The 17,845-nt window shown below is 42.3% G+C and overlaps 1 protein-coding gene across 2 annotated transcripts in view; it reads right to left on the bottom strand.

Annotated features, from left to right (window-relative positions):
• CRYL1 (crystallin lambda 1) overlaps nt 1-17,845 on the bottom strand; it is a 555,279-nt gene that overhangs the window by 7,412 nt on the left and 530,022 nt on the right. The window lies entirely within an intron of this gene.

Here is a 17,845-nt window from a genome sequence, read left to right as displayed (position 1 = left end):
GCTCCATGTTCACCACTGTGGCCTAGCAGGGTGCAGCTGCAAACACTGCAATAACGTCGGAGGAAAGGGCTCTGTCACATAGAAAAGGTATACCTGTAAATATTAGATAAGTAATCACTAAAGGTATAATGTAGCCCAAAGGGGAGAGAGTGCTTAATGTGTGAAGCTTGGATTTACCAAATGTTCAGAAAAGTATATCCCAACCATGACAAGCTACAAAATGCTGTTTACACTGTGTGAGTAAAATAATTTTTATTTCTATGAAAAGGCCTGGTTGTGACTAAAAGTCTATTTTCACAATTTTAGGTAGAGAAATCACAAGAAACTTGCAAAATAGCTCTTTTTAACTATTTATCCAAAAGCAAGTTCATGGTGAGGGTATATATTTAGGTCTCACATACAGACAGCTCTTGTCATTATGCAAATCACAACACATACATACAGATACAAAAACAGGTTTATGGACAGCCTTTTTCAGCCATTAGCTACTCTGGTCCAGCTGGCTCACAGGGTTGTCCAACAGTGTTCGTATCAACTTGCGACAGTTCACGGATATGGCCAGAAAAAAAAGTTGTTCATTACCTTCAGATAGGCACAATTATATTTATATTACTTTTTGTGCAATGTCTTTCAATCAGAACAGGGCAACCTGTTAAACAAAAGACACCGTCACTGTGCCCTGATTTGAGCAGTGTGCAGCCGGACACCCACTCCTCGCCAGTGTGCTTCTGGTTCTTACCACAGAGTCGGGCAGTGAACACCCAGCGCTTGAGTGGCACGATATGGTGGAACAGCATATGGCCTGTGTTATGTTATGTGTACTTGTAAAGTGCACAATCACAGCGAGGGTATCCTGGCACTGAACAGGAATGTGTTCTTAGCCCTTTCTATGATAGGTTAATTAACTGATAAGCCAGGTCCTCAGCCTCTTGTGCAATTCAAGAACAGAAACGAAGACTCTGATGTGGACTGGGAGGTGTTCCATGCTTTAAGAGCGATGTAAGAGAACTCTGATCCTCCTGATCTAGCTCTGCGTATGCGTGGTATGTGTGCGAGTAGGCGTCCTGTAGGAGCAGAGGTCCCTGGGTTATTGGTGGAAAAAGATGCAACTGTTCAGATAGGTGAGGCCTAAGTTGCATAGTGCTTGGATTGAGGAGTTTGAGATGAGTATGCTTGTGTATTGGGAGCCGGTGGAGCTCCCTAAGATGTGGTGTGATGTGAGGTCTGTTTGAAAGACTGAGGATGAATCTGGCTATCGAGTTGTGGATGGTTTGTAGTCTTCTAAGGTGTTGCTTAGTAATCCTGCCTTAAAGGGAGTTTCCGTAGCCCAAATTGCTAGTGACTCCATTGAGAAGGATCAGATCCAGCAGAAAGTGGGTCCTTAAATGCCAATCTTGTGCAGGCACCTGATGAGGTTTGGGTGTGTGACTATGTCAAATGCTACAGAGAGGTCCAGGAGGATGAGGGCTGCTGTGTCTCGTCCATCAAGGGTCATGCAGTTGTTGCCCATGGCGGTGATGAGTGCTGTTTCAGTGTTTTGGTTGAGACTGTGTGGCTTCAAAGAGCTTGTGATGCTGAGGTGGTCAGTGAGACATCAGTTGGTTAGTTTCTCTTTGACCTTTGGCCGGTATGGTAGGAGGGAGATGGGTCTCAAATTGGAAAGTGTTGCTGGATCAGTGGATGTTTTCTTAATGGGAAGTTGAGCAGCAACAGGTCATGTTGAGCTGAGGTGTTTTTGTTACAGAGGAATTTCGAAAGATCTTGCAAGGAGGTGATGTTGCTGGAGGCATTAGGAAGCACAGTGAACTCTTTGATGATGGCAAAGATGTCTTTGCTGCTGTTAGTACCGACGTCAATATGAGCTGCAATAGCTGTGTGCTTGGTGCTCCGCATCTGCTTGTGGTAGCATCTTAGGGTTGATTTGAAGGCGTTTTTATCTGTGGTGACTTGACTTTTTCTCCATTTTTTTTCTAGTTGCATGCAGAGGAGTTTCATCAGCCTGAGTTCCTCTGTATACCAACTGCCCTGAGGTGGGCTCTTTCAGTGGGGTTGTGCTTGAGGGGAGCAAAGGTGTCGGTGCATGTGGCGATCCAGCTGTAGTGGTTCTTGATTGCTTTGAGCAAGTTGCTGGTGTGCTTGGGCCAGTGCACAGAGAGGACCGAAGTTCAATCCTCTTCTCTGATGCTTTTCATGCTGCAGGGCGAAGTTCCGGTTGTGGTATGTCTGTGATGGTGTACGATGGGTATGCTGAAACTGACGAGGGTGTGATTTGTCCAAGTCATGGTTGCTGGCTTGTCGACTGTGCCATTGACGATTGAAGAGAAAATTGGGTCCAATAGTATAGTATAGTATAGTTTGGGTCGGTGCAGCCTTCTAGGTGAAAGTTAAGGTCGCTGAGGATGATAAAGGTGATGGTGAAGTTGAGAAGGGAGCGACGAAGTCTGTGATGTCGTTGGCGAAGTTGGTGCCCTGTATATAAGGGAGGTATTATGTTATATTATGTTAACAACCATTTCTAGAGCGCGCGTACACCCATAGGTTTCATGGCGCTATTTGTAAGGGACACGGAGCACAAACTCTAAGTGTAGGCCTGCTTGAAAAGCCACGTTTTCAAGGACTTCCTAAACGTCAGAAGATCATTACAATGTCTAATGGGTGGCGGGAGGGAGTTCCAGAAAGTGGACCCTAGATAGTAAAAGCAGCTACCTCCTTGACGTTTCTTCCTAAATAGGGGAACGGTTGCTAGGCCAAGGTGAGCAGAGCGTAGGTTGCGCGGTGGGTTATAGTTGGTGACCAGATTTCTGAAGAATTTGGGGCCATTGTCATGCAATGCCTTGAAAGTAATGCATCCCGCTTTAAAGGCGATCCTTTGGACACTGGCAACCAGTGGAGTTTTTCCAACCCAGCTAACAGATTGCCACTTGGGTTGTTTCCAGATAAGTCTGGCCGCCTGGTTCTGGACAATCTGGAGACGTTTTAGCAGACCTAATGGAAGGCCCAAATATAGGCCAATCGAAAAGTCCAGATGGGAGAGTACAAGGGCTATAACTACTTGGATGAGTGCTGAGTGTGTTAATAGGAGAGCTATTTTTCTGATTTTTCTGAGTTGGAAGAAGCTGGAAGATACAACAGCTCCTACCTGTCCTTTAAGAGATAGGTCTGCGCTGAGAGTGATCCCTAAGCTTTTAACCGAGTGGGTCTTAGTGGGAGGAGATCCCATGTCAGGTGGCCAAAAATGTTGACCCCAGCTCAGTTCACTTTTCCCAGGCAAGACCAATTCGGTCTTGCCCGGGTTGAGTTTGAGATGGTTGTGGTTCATCCATCTCTGTATATGTGACATGGTTGCCTGAAATTCGGCAACCGAGTCCGTAGTGTTTAGGGGAATAATTAGCTGGAGGTCGTCAGCATAGTTGAAAATAGTGATTTTATGTTTTTTTAGGGAATGTAACAGCGGGCGGAGGTATAGATTAAATAATAAAGCTGAGAGTGACGAACCCTGAGGCACCCCGCAGGTAGATGGAGTCCTGGAGGCTGTAAATGTCCCCAATCTCACTGATTGAGTACTGTTCGTTATAAAGGAGGCTATTCAATTCAGGGTGGGACCCCTGAGGCCGGCCTGCTCGACACGGGTCATCAGTATGTTATAATCAACCGTGTCGAACGCAGCCGCCAAATCAAGAAGCACCAGGGCCTGATGGATGTCCTTGTCCGCGTTAGATCTTAAAGTATCCTGAACTACCAGAATCACAGTTTCTGTTGAATGAGATGGCCGAAAGCCCACCTGATTTGGCTCCAAGTACTCTGTATTTTCAATGAAGTTGGACAGACATCGAGATACGTGAGCCTCAAGGAGTTTGGACAGGAAAGGGAGAAGGGAGATGGGCCTATATTTGGCCGGGTCCAGGGGATCTGCTCCAGGTTTTTTCACTAGTGGGATCCCTGTGGCATTCTTAAAGTTGCCGGTAACCTTGCCTTGTGAAAGTGATTTGTTTAAAAATGGAAGGATGCCTTGTGGGATGACTGAGCAAACCTCCTTCAAAATGTGAGGTGGACATTTATCGTTGGGTGAGGCAGATTTGACCCGGGAGAGAAGTTCTGAGAATGTTTTAGCATCAGTAGGGGGAAGAGCGTCTAATGTAAGTGGGTTATTATAGATATCATCATATCATCTATAGGATCCCGACAGAGTGGGTTTTGGATACTCTTTTTTATAATAGCGATTTTGTCTATGAAAAAGTTATTTAATGAATTACATAGCTCCTGCGTGGGGGCCAGGAGAGGGTCTGTTCTTTCACTATTACATAAGTCGTTCACTATATAAAAAATATCCTTGGATTTGTTCTGGGAATTGAACATTTTTGCTGAAAAGTAATCTGTTTTGCTTTTTAAAATAATCTTTTGATAATTTCTGCGAGCAGAAATAAATTCCTCTTTATCTTGTAGCTTATATCTTGCTCTCCACTTTCTTTCTTTCTGGCGCACCTCAAGTTTTAGGTTCTTTAGATCTGAGGTGAACCACTTGTGGGCGTCCTTGCTGCGTGTGCGAGAGAATTCATTAGGGGAACTTGGGTATCAGTGGCCTTAGAGAGCCATTGTGAGATCCTCTCCTCCATAAGATCTACATCCTTGCAAATTGTAGGCAATGTGGATGCTAGTGTGTCTAGGAAGGCTGGTGTGTTAATAGCTTTCCATTTTCTAGTTTCTCCACCCGCCTGGGGTGGTGATTTGGTGTGCCCAGTAATAGTAATTGTGAACTGTATTAGAAAATGGTCGGACCAAATGCAGGGCGTAATGGAGGGAGGTGAAAGTGAGAGATTATAAGACCATATTTGGTCCAAACTATGACCTTTTACATGAGTGGGGGAGTGTATGTGCTGGGTCAGATTGATGTTTTAAAGCAGTTCTTGGAGTTCTGTTGCCGGGGAATTGCCTGTTGTGTTATCAAACCAGTAGTTTAGATCACCGTCCAGGAGTATTTTCGGAAAGTTTGTCACAAGAGAGGCTATCTGTTCTGCCAGGGATATCGGGAATGTAGCCATAGTTTGAGGGGGGCGATAAAGCAGGGCAAGTACTAGAGCTCCGCTATCCGTGTCGGTTTTAATGACTAAATTCTCAGTGTCAGTTAGGGTCAAGGAGGGAAGCGACATAAACTTATGATCGTTATGAATGATGGCTGCTGCCCCCCCCGCCCATTTTGCCAATTGGACGGTTTGCTGCTATGATATAGTACTCAGATGGAAGTGTTTCTAGAATATCCGGTAGTGAGTCTTGGGTAAGCCAAGTTTCTGTAACTAAGAGTATATCAGGTTTTTCGGTCATAAGCAATAAAAATATGTCAATATATATATATGTCCAGAGAGAAGTTGGCTGTGATTTGTATCTTGAACGTGAGGTGTTCCATGTAGCTGGTGCGGGTGTCCATGTATGTGGTGCAGCTGATGGTATCTCCACCTGCGGGCATGTACTTACCGTCTAGCATGACAATCTTGTAGTCGGTGGGGATGTGTTTCAGTGAAGTGGCATGAGGTTTAACTATGCCCCCTCAGAGCTGAACTCCTTACACTAATATCCAGAATTTGGAACAACTAGTTCTGAGTTTCAAAAGTGGAGAGATGGTGTATCCCAAATAATAAAGCAGGTTAAAGGTCAGATCAAGTAATTTGAGAACTGACAGACCTTTGACCTGCTGACGTCTGAAAGATTTCAGTACCAACAAAAGTGGCATTTGGTTTCTCCACTTGGAATGCAAGTTGGCTGCAACAAAACCAATGTCTAAAATGTCCTAATGCCATACCATGACAGAAATGGCTGGGCATCAGTTCTATGCACACTGGTGAATACACTGGTGATAACTAGTGAATGGAAATACATAGTGAGATGAAAAAAGGGCCTAGATAGATCTGTTTTCCGTCAGGAATGCAAATGTCTTTGGAGAGTTTTCCATAAGAACAAGAAATCAGTGTTACATAGTGTCGTCTATCAATGTTACCCCTAGCAAACTCCACAAGATCTTCCCTGAGTCGACAGATATGTGTTGGAGGGGTTGTGGGAGGGAATTAGATTTTTGGGTGGTGGGCTGTCCTTTCCCCTTGAATGTTCTCCCCAGGAGCCTCCCTGTGCACTGTCCAAATCCACTGGAAGATCTAAAGTCAGAAGTCCGTCCTGAAATGTGTGAATGTGTCCATCTCTAGCTCCAACACAGAACTACATTCCAAAAGCAAAGGGCAAGCAAAAGTGCATTCCTTTCTTAGGAAGAATATCTTTTATTGGTGTGAACGTTGTTTGCTTTGATAATGTGGACTTGGCCACATCCTGATCTAGAATCTATCTGCCCAAAAAGCATTGCTGAAATTTTCCTTGCTGCTTTCGGATTTGCCTCCTTCTCTGGAAAAGAAGTGTGTGTCACTACAAAATCTCTGGGGAATACTGAGCCTCCTTTTTTTGGAGAGGGCCCACTTTGTGAGCCATCTCCATTACTATTCCTTCACCTCCCTTGAGCAGCGGAGTATTGTCAAACATAATTAACAATGTGTAACAATGGGTCAACAGAAAAATAATGCAGCTATCTAAATGACTGTGTGTGAGAGAGGAACACAATCCCTGAATCCAAAGTATTCTTGGTGACAAAATATGTTCCCATCAGATACCCATCCTGTACCGCCCTACATCACTTGGGATCCTTCACCCGAAGGAAGTGGAAAGAACCACTTAGGATTAGGTAGATTGTGGCCCAATCAAAGTGTGAAGGGATGTAAAGTGTGTGGGTCTAGAATTTTTTGAAGGTATCAGGGGGCACAAAGAATTAACAAAAAGCAGTGCATAAAGTGCTCACTGTAGCGTGTGAAAGTGAAAGAATTAATATTGGGTTGTGGGAGTGGAAAAAAGGTTTAATGGGATCCTACCCACACCCAAGGCTAAAAAACAGTGCAAGTAGTGGTAACAAATAACTACTCAGATTTTATCTTGGTCGACATGTTTCTGCAGTATTCGTTGGTTCAAAAGATACCAGTCTGCTTCATCAGGACCTTCTTATAAATAAAGTGCAACTGCTAATTTAAAGTGTAAAGTGTGTATAAAAAATCATATCACCTGCAAGCACCAGTGGATATGATCCAGTCAATGAGCAATGGACAAACACACATAAAAGACAACAAAAATGCACACAGTTAATGACAAAAGCTGCAAAACACAGAGATAAGCTCGTGAAGTACTTATATGCCAAGCAATTCATGGTCAGTGTTTGTAACATCAATCAAACATATGAGCCAGGTACATATATCCTGGGTTTAATCAAACTTATATTCACTCACCCATGTTCTGGGGAATGCACTCTCCACCTCACCCGGCAACAGCTCAGGTACAAATGGAGCCCCGCTCTATTAGATGTGAACAAAAAAAGAAGAGATGAAAGAGGAAGAGTTCGCTAGAACTCAATCTGACAACACATTGCCTCTGTCATTGGGGATTTCTATTCAGAAGTAGAAGCGAGTTACTGATGTTAATGTTGCCCTGTGATATTCAGCCGTGGGCAAATGTAATCTCCTGCTTCAGTTAGCACAGTCTGCGTTGTTAAGTCTAATCCAGCATTGTTAGAACTACTACGGAGACGCCCTGCTTAATGCGATGGGAGGGCGATCTGTTATGTCTCTAGAGTTGGTAGCCCAATATACGCAGTAAGCAAACAAACTCTGCCATGGTGTACTAAATATTTTCAGATTACCATAATGTCAACTAAATATTGCAGTGACTATTCATATTGAGCGTAGAACACTCGAGGACCGATCGTGTTCTCCGATCTAATCAGCACACACATATGTATTGCCGCCGTATTCTAAAACCGGAATGCAACTAGCCTGTTAAGCTTTCCCGGTGCCTGTCCGGTATCTGCCTCTCTTCGAGTCCTCCCGTTTTTTCGAGTAAAGGATAACAGACCCAACGTGGTCTTTAAAAAGGAAGAAGAAGAACCAGAAGCCACAGAGATTTGCTCCATAACACCCCGTCTCGCTTACCTGTCCGTCGGTACTCCTAGCCTTCCTCTAGGCTGACTTTGGGAGGTACCGACTGGACAAGGAAGCGGGATATTTATCCCTGATCTGATTGGTCAAGCGCACAACACGTGTGCTGCGTGTTGCCGTGCGTCACCAAGCGCGTAGTCCGGAAATGTAGTCCGGAAGCACCCGCTGGGTAGTTTCTGTACTAGCTATTCGCCGAGGGGACAAAGAGTGAACCTCGCGATAGCGTGCGTGTTTTGGTTTCTCGGAAATGTGTATATACAATGGCGCGCAATCGTTACTAGAACTACAAAATAGATGGGATTTGTAGTTTGATTGTGGCGCTTGGTCCCCTTGTTGTTTAGAAACAGAAGTGTGTCTAAGTTCAAGAAATTATATATTTCCGGGTAAAATGCAGGGAATAGAAGTTTAATTGCAGCGCTAAATCCCCTTTCTTATTTGTGAAAAGAAGTCTATAATGTGTACTGCGTCCAAGTTTAAAGAAATCGTATATTTCTAAGTAGATTTGAGGGTGGTAACCAAAAATGCACACCTGATGGACTAGCATGCCTATAGTTTTAAAATGATTCAGTCCTTTGCTGGAAGGAATTAGGCACCAAACAGAATGGCAAATCTTCAGTATTTATGAATTGCAGTCCCTAGCTAAAAGGCTGATGGGGCTTGGTTGGTGGACAGTATGGAGACAAATATGTTGCTACTCCCAGTGGGTATTGATAATAAACAATCTGGGTACTATGCAATTGGTGTCCTAATTTATAGGGACATCCACGGGATGTCTTCATTCAGACCCCTAATATCGGTTTGAAGTTTGTGCACCCATCTCTGTTCTCTGCGATGTAAAAAAGTACTGATGTCAGTGATATGTTTAGGGATCATCGGCTGTTCGAGCACAGCCCATTGGAGGTCTGTAGGTGTATGGTGTGCCTCCAAAAAATGTTTTGTCATACGAGTTGTTTGTTTATTACAGCGTATTGAACTCTTGTGCTCTGAGATCCTTGTCTTCACTTTTCTCGTGGTCATTCCCACATACCTTTTTCCGCAGGGACAGCTGATTAAATAAATGAGGTTGGAACTGTTACAGTTCGTGAACCTCCGCTGTTCCCAAGGGTGTTCTGTGCCAAGACACCAAAGATGTGCTGAGACTGTTGCCTGACATGGAATATGACATCAAAACAGATCTATTGGTGTCATTTGATGTCGAAAGTTTATATACTTCTATACCGCAGACGGAGACACTTCAAGTAATAGAAGACCTGTTACTGTCCCGGGAACTTCATTCCATCACCCCAGTCAGACTCATTATGAACCTTGCAACTCTGGCCATGACGGAGAACTTCTTCGCCTTTGAGGACTCCTTGCACCTGCAGATCAGCGGGACTAGTATGGGCAGCGTTTTTGCCCCTAGTCTCACGAATCTGTATGTGCATCAATTTGAGCAGCAGCACGTGCTCGCAGACACTAACCCCCATCTAAAGTGTCTGCGAGCATGGAAACGCTACATTGATGACATTCTGGTAGTGTGGCGAGGGACAGATATCCAACTGAAAGAATTTCATGAGTGGTTGAACCTAAGAAATCGGTTCCTGAAATTTACCATGGAATTTAACACAGATAGACTGGCCTTTTTGGACTTGATGATTATCGGCACAGTGGATGGACTAAAGTCTGAGCTCTATCAAAAACCCATGGCTCGTAACTCTCTGTTGAACTACCACAGCTGCCACCCAAAGTCCCTTCGGGACAATTTGCCATATGGGCAGTTTCTTCGCATACATAGAAACTGCTCAGATAAGAGATCTTTCGAAAATCATGCAAACAACTTAAGGAAAGATCTCTTAGAGAAAGACTACCCCAAACAATTGATTTACCGCTCCAAGAAAAGAGCACAAAACAACAACAGAGCGAGTCTATTGGAGATCTCATCACCAAAAGAGAAAACAGAAAGAATGACATGTGTGACAACATTTGGTACACTATCTAACCAAATAACTAGTGTCATTAAAAAACACTGGGGCATTTTGAACACGGGAAATGACACACTACCAGTTCCCCTATTTGCCTTCAAAAGGGGACCCAGTCTTAGGGACAAACTGGTCCATACAAGACCAAAAACTGAAATCCCTAGAAATACAGGCACCCTGTGGGATATGCCGGCTGTAACTGGACACCACCCGTGCGGACAATGTGCAGCATGCCCTCAGACCCGTAAATCCACAACGCTCGATATTGGCACAGAACACCCTTGGGAACAGCGGAGGTTCACAAACTGTAACAGTTCCAACCTAATTTATTTAATCAGCTGTCCCTGCGGAAAAAGGTATGTGGGAATGACCACGAGAAAAGTGAAGACAAGGATCTCAGAGCACAAGAGTTCAATACGCTGTAATAAACAAACAACTCGTATGACAAAACATTTTTTGGAGGCACACCATACACCTACAGACCTCCAATGGACTGTGCTCGAACAGCCGATGATCCCTAAACATATCACTGACATCAGTACTTTTTTACATCGCAGAGAACAGAGATGGGTGCACAAACTTCAAACTGATATTAGGGGTCTGAATGAAGACATCCCATGGATGTCCCTATAAATTAGGACACCAATTGCATAGTACCCAGATTGTTTATTATCAATACCCACTGGGAGTAGCAACATATTTGTCTCCATACTGTCCACCAACCAATCCCCATCAGCCTTTTAGCTAGGGACTGCAATTCATAAATACTGAAGATTTGCCATTCTGTTTGGTGCCTAATTCCTTCCAGCAAAGGACTGAATCATTTTAAAACTATAGGCATGCTAGTCCATCAGGTGTGCATTTTTGGTTACCACCCTCAAATCTACTTAGAAATATACGATTTCTTTAAACTTGGACGCAGTACACATTATAGACTTCTTTTCACAAATAAGAAAGGGGATTTAGCGCTGCAATTAAACTTCTATTCCCTGCATTTTACCCGGAAATATATAATTTCTTGAACTTAGACACACTTCTGTTTCTAAACAACAAGGGGACCAAGCGCCACAATCAAACTACAAATCCCATCTATTTTGTAGTTCTAGTAACGATTGCGCGCCATTGTATATACACATTTCCGAGAAACCAAAACACGCACGCTATCGCGAGGTTCACTCTTTGTCCCCTCGGCGAATAGCTAGTACAGAAACTACCCAGCGGGTGCTTCCGGACTACATTTCCGGACTACGCGCTTGGTGACGCACGGCAACACGCAGCACACGTGTTGTGCGCTTGACCAATCAGATCAGGGATAAATATCCCGCTTCCTTGTCCAGTCGGTACCTCCCAAAGTCAGCCTAGAGGAAGGCTAGGAGTACCGACGGACAGGTACGCGAGACGGGGTGTTATGGAGCAAATCTCTGTGGCTTCTGGTTCTTCTTCTTCCTTTTTAAAGACCACGTTGGGTCTGTTATCCTCTACTCGAAAAAACGGGAGGACTCGAAGAGAGGCAGATACCGGACAGGCACCGGGAAAGCTTAACAGGCTAGTTGCATTCCGGTTTTAGAATACGGCGGCAATACATATGTGTGTGCTGATTAGATCGGAGAACACGATCGGTCCTCGAGTGTTCTACGCTCAATATGAATAGTCACTGCAATATTTAGTTGACATTATGGTAATCTGAAAATATTTAGTACACCATGGCAGAGTTTGTTTGCTTACTGCGTATATTGGGCTACCAACTCTAGAGACATAACAGATCGCCCTCCCATCGCATTAAGCAGGGCGTCTCCGTAGTAGTTCTAACAATGCTGGATTAGACTTAACAACGCAGACTGTGCTAACTGAAGCAGGAGATTACATTTGCCCACGGCTGAATATCACAGGGCAACATTAACATCAGTAACTCGCTTCTACTTCTGAATAGAAATCCCCAATGACAGAGGCAATGTGTTGTCAGATTGAGTTCTAGCGAACTCTTCCTCTTTCATCTCTTCTTTTTTTGTTCACATCTAATAGAGCGGGGCTCCATTTGTACCTGAGCTGTTGCCGGGTGAGGTGGAGAGTGCATTCCCCAGAACATGGGTGAGTGAATATAAGTTTGATTAAACCCAGGATATATGTACCTGGCTCATATGTTTGATTGATGTTACAAACACTGACCATGAATTGCTTGGCATATAAGTACTTCACGAGCTTATCTCTGTGTTTTGCAGCTTTTGTCATTAACTGTGTGCATTTTTGTTGTCTTTTATGTGTGTTTGTCCATTGCTCATTGACTGGATCATATCCACTGGTGCTTGCAGGTGATATGATTTTTCATACACACTTTACACTTTAAATTAGCAGTTGCACTTTATTTATAAGAAGGTCCTGATGAAGCAGACTGGTATCTTTTGAACTAACGAATACTGCAGAAACATGTCGACCAAGATAAAATCTGAGTAGTTATTTGTTACCACTACTTGCACTGTTTTTTAGCCTTGGGTGTGGGTAGGATCCCATTAAACCTTTTTTCCACTCCCACAACCCAATATTAATTCTTTCACTTTCACACGCTACAGTGAGCACTTTATGCACTGCTTTTTGTTAATTCTTTGTGCCCCCTGATACCTTCAAAAAATTCTAGACCCACACACTTTACATCCCTTCACACTTTGATTGGGCCACAATCTACCTAATCCTAAGTGGTTCTTTCCACTTCCTTCGGGTGAAGGATCCCAAGTGATGTAGGGCGGTACAGGACGGGTATCTGATGGGAACATATTTTTTCACCAAGAATACTTTGGATTCAGGGATTGTGTTCCTCTCTCACACACAGTCATTTAGATAGCTGCATTATTTTTCTGTTGACCCATTTTACACATTGTTAGTTATGTAGTTATAGGGACTGTAACAATGCTAGGTCATTAAATATTTCCCACCCACGCCCTCCCTAGTGTATTATTGTATTGTCAAACACACATTTTCCATGGAATTGGATGTCCTGCCCCACGCTTCCTCTGTTGCTTTGGACAATCTCACACTTCGCCTGTAGATCATCCACCTCTGTTTCGAGCACTTTGGATCTTTTCTCCAAAGTAGAACTACTCTGATCTCAAAGGCTTGGACCACCCCTTCCTTCTCGACGACGCTTGCACCAATCTGATCCACACTTGTCCTTGTGTGACTATCTCACGACCAATATTTTTTTACATCTGCCGTTTATGTGTCAGATCTGACTTCATTCACTTAGGAGGTCCCACAAACATAATGTGAGGTCATCCATTGCTCATCATCTTTATTTTCATTTTCTCATAACAAGCACAAATCATGCTCAACCACAGGTCTACAATCACCAGTATAAGAAAATAAAAATAAGTGCAACAGAGTGCGTATTATCCAATGTTTGTCATCATAGATGTGAGGTCAACCTTAAACTCCCCTCGTCTCTCCTAGATGCCATGCTTATTGCGCAATAGGGGGATCTGATACTACGTCTTGTGTCTTGGGGATGTTTGGATTTTTAGTTATTTAGTTCCACTTTTCCTGAATGTGACACACCTTACGTAATTCACTAGCAGCACAGCTCAGTCACAAAGAAATATGATGTCTTTAATACACAGAGGGTGCAATGTAGCGGTCAACGTTTCGTGGTATCCCTACACCTGCGTAGTTACAGACCGTCACCAGGCATATCCAAATGATTTATTGCATGTCTTTCTCACGTTCATATCGTTTTCGCCTTCGGTCTTAAGTCTTGTCCTAGGTGTCTGCTGCTTCTCATTTCTCTCCATTCTCAGGTAAAGCTGGGAGCCCACTAACTTTAGTCTGGCACCCCTGTGGTCACTTTGAAGTAAGTATGACATCAAGAACCCCGGTGGCTTCATGAATGGCAAAACATAGGCGGTGTTGGACACAGATTTTGGTGTCCACCTCTGCCTTATTACAAATCAACTGGATGTACAGAAAACCCAAATCAGTCAGTCAAACTGGAGGAAAATCAAGTACAATACTCTCAAACCCTTGGTAGAGGAATTGTGTAAATAACATAATTTGCATCTGTCCCAAATAAATTTAGAAAACATATTCTAGATACTTTGAACTGCATGTTAACAGTAATTCTCCACCAGGTACGGCCAGAGCAATTTTGACAAAACACAGTAATAAGTGTTGATCCCCGCCCCTTTAATTTTTCCTTCAAATAGTTATTTTGCTAATAAAATTAAAGAAAATATTTTGCTGAAAATAATAAAGTCAGACACTAGCTGAGGACAGCCCATATCTTTTGACAGGCAGCAATGCACTAATTTGCCACTCTTTATCCATCCCAGACAGGGTCAGCGTTTGCTGCCTTTTAGCAAGGTTTGTGCTATACAAATATCATGTATAAATACGTGCATACAACCCAAATAAAAAAAACTGACTTCAGGTCTTTGCACAGAGGATGTTCCAGGGCCTGCATGGGATCCTGATAATAACAGTTTCAGATGAACAGTGGAAAGCATAAGCAAGTGAGAACAGTGACTAAAGATTAAAAGAAAGGCATCTTCAATATTTTATATAAATGCTGATTATACTCAGAATGGGCACCTCATGCTTTTTCTGGATTCCTTTTCAGAACACGGCACGTAAATGGGCTCTCTGGAAACTCTGGCACAGAGGACTATACCCAACCCTACAGAGAGTACCCCACTGACTGCAACCAACCTGCAACCCATTGAGCATTACCTGATTGACAGGCGTTCTAAGTAACCATCAAACCATGTATATATATCACAAGGATAGTTAGTGTTGTCCAAACTCTCTTTCAACATAGAACGGCACAATCAAGAACACCAGGAAACCATGAATATATTTTCAAGATTTATTTAAAATCAATATCATATCCAAGTTCATACAATATGAATAATAACTATAATAAAAAGAGCAAAATAGTGGCAATAACACATATCAGGAGGGTGAATAAAAATATTGTTACATTGTGATGATAGCAAAAAGCTTCTTTATATCAATATGTTACACCCACTTTACTTTGGGCTAACTAAGCTAATTCTAGCATCAGTTGCAGCTTTACTGTGGGTTTAAGGTTCACACCCACATACCTCTTCTGAACAACAGCACCAATGTTCAGCAAAGAATCTACATCTGCTATTCTCATCAGTGTCTGTAGGCAGATAAACCTGCCGAGTCAAGGCTGGATGCGCCTTCCCTATAGCCTTCAACAAAGGAAGGAGATTACAGCCCTGTATGACCCTCAATCTAGAGTCCCTGGTACAAGGTTTCTCTCCATCTCATCACACTCCTTTCTTTGTTTATGTACTGTATCTGAACATTGTTGAACATTTAAAGAGTAAACAATTAGCAGTAAAGCCTTTTACTTCTTTACATTCAGTGAAATCTTACCGATTGTTTAAAAACAATAAACGGGAAATTAAGTTATACGCTTCTATCAAGCCTTGTTAATTTTTTTAAAATAATAACTGGAAAAGAAAATTCAAGCCATATAGAAAAGCATGAATATATTCAAGCAGACGTAATTATCACGGAATGAATTAATGAAACTTATACCTACATAAACAGGATATATGATTTTAGAAAGAGAATACACAGGAGAGAAAATACATGATGATTATAACATCCCCGGAGTGATGATATTCTAAGAATATATATATATCAGGGGATGTTACAATCATCATATATTTTATCTTCTCGGTATCCCTCTTCTCAAATTATATATGCTGGTTATTATATATAATACAAATAACTATGTTCAGACAATGGGTCAGAGGTGATTGAAACTATCTAAAAAACTGTACATTTATCGGGATATAATCCAGGAATCCAAGGTATTCGTGGTGAAAAATTGTGTTCCCATCAGATACCCGTCCTGTTCCGCCCTACATCACTTGGGATCCTTCACCCGAAGGAAGTGGAAGCATGTCCACTATGGATTAGGTAGATTGTAGCCTAATCTTCTCGGAGGATACTAAGATATGATGAAGGGGAATTGGTAACAGGGGGTAAATGACTAGCAGTGCAAAGGAAAGAATGTGCCAAGTGCAAGAAAACTAAGTGAATGGATTAATATTGGGTTGCAGGAGTGGAAAAAGACTTTTAATAGGATCCTACCCACACCCAAAGGATAAAAACAGTGCAAAGTAGTATAACAAATGACTACTTGGATGTTAACGAGGTCGACATGTTTCTGCAGTGTGATAGGGTCAGGCGATCCCTGTCTGCTTCTTCAGGACCTTTACGAGAAATGCTACTGCTGGTGTGCAAAACAATATGATTTATAATAAAAATTCATATCACCCACTGTTTGGGAAATGAACTCACCACCTCACCCGGCTACAGCTCAGGTAGAAATGGAGCACCGCTCTGTCTGTCGGTACTCCTGACATCCGTCCAGGCTGACCACGAATACCTTGGATTCCTGTATTGTATCCCGGTAAATGTACAGTTTTTTAGATAGTTTCAATCACCTCTGACCCGTTGTCTGCACATAGTTATTTGTATTACATGTAGGGATCGCAGCAATGCCAGGTCAATAAATATTTTCCCTCAAATCGCCCCTATTTGTGTTTAACATATTATATATAATATACTTTATTTTATATATGTATGTATATAAATATATACATTTTCAATCCATTTCGCGTATTTTCCTGCCTCTTTCTGCAGCAGGCCCACGGCGAGGTCGCGCACCTCTTAAAAAGCTTCTTTGCTTTTTTTGTTCGAAAAAACAATACCGGGCCCAATTCCTTTTCAGCGTGTGTTTAGTTTATTTCAAACCGTGAAAAACATCTGACGCGTTTCGGAGCATTTATTTTACATTAATGCTTACTTGAAAGTCTTTTTAATATTATTTTTCAAGTTTAATAAGCTTTTTCCTGTCCCTTACGATAGGAATAACTCCAACTCGCTGGTTGAGATATCAGCGCCAGGACAGAGATCTCTGCCAAGTGTGTGGAATCACAAAAGAGGGTCATAAAGTTACTATAAGTAACTTTACCGTCGTAAATTAGGCTCCACTGATTTATTGAGCTGGAGACATATAAGTCTACACTTTTAAGTACATTTACGTTCAGAAATAGTGGGTAGGCAAAAGTAGTAAATTAACTCAAAAGAATAAAAGTAAATTTACATGTGTAGATGTACTCATGTAAGTTTACCTTATTGGATAGACCTTTCTGACTCAAAAAGGCCATATCCTTGTGGTAACGAAATTAATAGTATCCAACCTAGAATAAAAAAAAAATTATTTACTAGGAAATTGCATCCACTTTTTGTCATACAGGCTTCCTACTGCACCTAAACTCATCACTAGCCAACACAGGAAGGATATTATTTCTCCCAACCTCTTAGTGGAAGCTACCAGTCAAGCAGTAAATAGCATTAAAGGCAAAGATACTGTTAATGTAGGTTTTTATTCTTAAACACTTCAGTTCTGAACATTCAAATTGTGCTAGTCTGTCCCAGACCAATGTCTTTAGTCAGCAAATCAACCTTTACCACTAATGGCAAACACAAAAACTGCCACTTACAGCGAAAGAACATCCCCAGTGCTTAAACAATGGAAAGCACTGACACTTCCTTTAGACAGTGAACAAAATGTACTGAAATTCAGAAGCCTTCTACAAACTCTGTGTTTTTAGCTAACTTTCCTAGTTACCTTCTTAGGTCTTTTAGTCTTTTTTGCTAGAGCTTGTTTGGTTGTCAGTCTCTACAGCACCAGCAAGCCTCACAATTGTGACTACACCCGTAAATTAGCGTAACATTTCCATATGCGTGTGTGTTAACGCACTGGAATAACCATTTAAATTCTAACATAAAAGGCCACTCATTCAGCTGCATCTTCTACAATCAGTATATTTCCAGATGCAT

The sequence above is a fragment of the Lissotriton vulgaris genome, chromosome 8 (genome assembly GCF_964263255.1).
Source record: "Lissotriton vulgaris chromosome 8, aLisVul1.2, whole genome shotgun sequence".
NCBI classification, from domain to species: domain Eukaryota; kingdom Metazoa; phylum Chordata; class Amphibia; order Caudata; family Salamandridae; genus Lissotriton; species Lissotriton vulgaris.
The sequence above is the reverse complement of the archived record's forward strand: the minus strand, read 5'-3'. Positions and strand labels throughout refer to the sequence as shown.